This window comes from Pteronotus mesoamericanus, unplaced genomic scaffold (assembly GCF_021234165.1).
Source record: "Pteronotus mesoamericanus isolate MK-2021 breed Mesoamerican mustached bat unplaced genomic scaffold, CSHL_Meso_final contig_35, whole genome shotgun sequence".
NCBI classification, from domain to species: Eukaryota; Metazoa; Chordata; class Mammalia; order Chiroptera; family Mormoopidae; genus Pteronotus; species Pteronotus mesoamericanus.
The window spans coordinates 1,716,359-1,720,077 of NW_026555139.1; positions in this window are offsets into that span (position 1 = coordinate 1,716,359).

Sequence of the window (3,719 nt, forward strand, 5' to 3'; positions counted from 1 at the left end):
GGATAAAAACTAATATTTGATTACATTTCAAAAAATGAAATAAAATATATTTGTCTTAAGCGTTTCTTTTACATACATTGTATTAGTAGGTGTTATAATATTTGATTTAATTATCAGATATGATTTAACAAATTCATTAAATTATGTTTATATTTGCTCTTCTTTTTACCCATGCTGATGTTCTTTATTTGTTGCTGTTGAAGTTCTGAGCCTTCTGTTGCCATTTCTTTTCTGTTTAGAAAATCTTTAAGAATTATTTAAGGGTAGATTTGCTAATGACCAATCCTCTTAGTGTTCTTTCACTTAAAAATTTCTTAATGTGCCCTTCTCTTCAGAACGAGATTTTGGCCAGATATGGAATTCACAGTTAACAATATTTTCCTCTCAGAACTTGAAAAAAAAAAGTGTTACTTCATCTGGTCTTCATGGTTTTAGATGATGATTACATTTTCATTCAAATTTGTATTCTCCTATAAAAATAATGCACCATTTTTCTCTGGCTGCTCTCAGGTTTCTTTGTCTTTTAGATTTAAGAAATTTCAATATGATGATATGTTATGGTCTGGATTTCTTTGAGTTTATTCTATTTGGGTTTCACTCAGTTTCTTAAATCTGTGGATCAACCCTTCCTTCCTTCCTTCCTTCCTTCCTTCCTTCCTTCCTTCCTTCCTTCCTTCCTTCCTTCCTTCCCTACTTCTTTCTCTCTCTCTCCTTTCTTTTGTTACATTTTTTCCTTCTTTGGGAACTTTTAGCCACTATTTCCTCAAATACTTTTTTACTCCACTCTCTCACCTTTCCTTTGGGACTCCCATGATACAAATTAGCTCTTTTATTATTGTTTTACAGGCTTCTGAGACTGAATTTACTTTTTACAGTCTATTTTCTCTCTGTTGGCCAGACTGGGTAGATTCTATTTGTTAGTCCTTAAGTCCACTGATTCTATCCTAAGAAAATTCCAATTGAGCTAATATAGTCATTTAAAAAAAATCAGTTATTGCTTATTATAGACTAAATTGTGTACCCCCACAGTTTACATGCCCCAACTCTCAATGTATTGACTGTGCTTGGAGATAGGGACCTTACAGAGGATATTAAGGTTAAATGAGATCTTAAGTGGAGTACTCACCTAATAGAACTGGTGTCCTTATAAGAGGATGGAAGGACATGAGAGTTTGCTTTCTCTCTGACCTTGCACACAGGAAAGGGCACATGAGCAAACAATGTGTGGTGGAACCATTTGCAAGCCATAAAGGGACTTTTCACCAGAAATAGAATGTTCTGGCACCTTGGTATTGGACTTCTAACCTTCAGAACTATACAGTAAAATACATTTTTATTGTTTAAGTCACCACGCATGTAGTGTTTTGTTATGGCAGCAAGAGCAGACTAATACATTGAATTTCAAAGTTCTATAACTTGAATTTGGTTCTTTATACCTTCTATTTCTTTGCTGAGATTGGTTGAGTATAGCCTAAGAGAAGCAGAGTATCATCTAGCCCTACATCACCTGATCTTGTTTGGTCTCCGTGACATTGGGTGTGTCTGGAAGTTCAGCTCCTCACTAGATTCTGATGACAACAGGAGTTCTAAAGAGTCTTGATTCACACTGACTCACTGATTCTTGGTTGGTAGGAGTAGAAGCTGAGTTCACTGTTGTGGTTTTCTGCATGCTTCGTTTTATTAGAGATAATAGAGGTTCTTGAATCTGTGGGTTTATAATTTTCTCACATTTGCAACATTTCCAACAATTCTTCAAATACTTTTTCAGCCTCCTACTAACTCCTTCAGGAATTCAACTAACACATATGTGGCTGCTTGATGTATTTCCACAGTTCTTGAATATTCTTTCATTTATGAAAATTATTATTTATTTCTGTTTCATTTTGAATTGTTTTTATTTCTCTGTGTTCCAGCTCTCCAAATTTTTTCTTCTATAATATCTAATTTGCCACCAGGCCCATTGAGTGATTTGTTTTTATCTCATACTTTTTTTTTTCATTGATAGAAGTTAACATTTATTTTGGTTAGTTTTATATCTTCCAGATATTTATGTAATATGTTCAATCTCCAACTTTTTTGAGTGTATGGAGATTAGACATAACATGTTTTAAATTGTCCTAGTCTAATATATATAATATGTATATTATGTATGTAATATATATAAAAATATATTTAGTCTGCTTCATTTCTTGGTCAGATTCAGTTCATTCATTTTTCTTCTCATTGTGTATGTATTTACATGCTTCTTTTTATATTTGGTAAGTTTTTTATTGGATGCCAGATATTATGAATTTTACCTTGTTAGATACTGGATATTTTTGTCTTCCTATAAGTATTTCTGAGGTCTCTTCTTTTTTCTAATCTTTTTTTTTTAATTTTTCTTCAAGTACAGTTGTCTCCATTTCCCTGCTACCACTTTTCACTGCCCCACCCACCCTCACCTTCCACCATCAATCCTTCCCCACTTTGGCCTTGTCCATGGGTCCTTTATACATGTTTCTTGACAAGCTTTCCTCTTCCTTTCTACCCTTTACTCCATCTCTCCTCCCCTCTGTTTACTGTCAGTTTGTTTTTTATTTCATTATTGCAGATTATATTCTGCTTGCTTGTTTGTTTTGTTGATTAGGTTCCATATAGAAGTAAAATCATATGGTATTTTTCTTTCACCGCCTGGCTTATTTCACTTAGCGTAATGTTCTCCAGTTCCATCCACACTGTAATGAAGAGTAGTAACTCTTTATTTCTGCTGCATAGGATTCCACTGTGTAAATATACCATAGTTCTATAATCCACTCATTTACTGATGAGAACTTAGGTTGCTTCCAGCACTTGGTTATTATAAATTGTGCTGCTATCAACATTGGAGTGCATAGGTTCTTTTGAATTGGTGTTGCAAGATTATTAGGGTATAATCCCAACAGTGAAATCATTGGTTCAAAAGGGAGTTCTACTTTTAGCTTTTTGAGGAAATTCCAAACTGTTTTCAACCGTGGTTACCCCAGTGTGCATTCCCAACAGTGTACCAGGGTTCACTTTTCTCTACACCCTCATCAACACTTGTTTGTTGCAAGTTTTGTTCTTGAACTTAGTTAAATTACTTAAAATATAAGTCCTATTATATTTAATTTAACTTTAAATGGGTTATATCTTTATTATAAGTAATTCCATTATGTTCTCAAATAATAATACTTAATTTCTATTAATATGAGTTAACAAATTATGTGTCCAGGAACAATTATCAGAAAGTTACACAATCATCCATATTTGGGTGATCTTCTTACAGTGTATTTCTATTGCCCATAGACTGGACACATGACAATTTGGGAAGTTCTAAAGCACCTGAGACATACTTCTCCCTTCAAGTCCCTATGGTGTTATTGTGTTCAGTTATAAAAAGGTGCTGAAGAGAAGATTATGGCCAAATAATAATTTTAATTTTTAAGTATATCAGTTTTTACTTTTTCAATGAATATATGATTCTTTACTGGACAAGTCTTGCTTTTTTCTCCTATATTATTTTATTGAGACATATAAAGATTTTGCATTATATTTGTTCTCTTCCATTGCAGGAAAGATCTTATTTGTGTCTGAATACATTTTGTGTTTTATAATCTTTTTCTAGTATCTGCTGTAGGTACACTAATTATTTTTATGTTAGATTGCCATTTCCTTTTTTTTCTCTCTATTGCATGTGGGCCTTGGTGCTGAGTGCAGAGCTG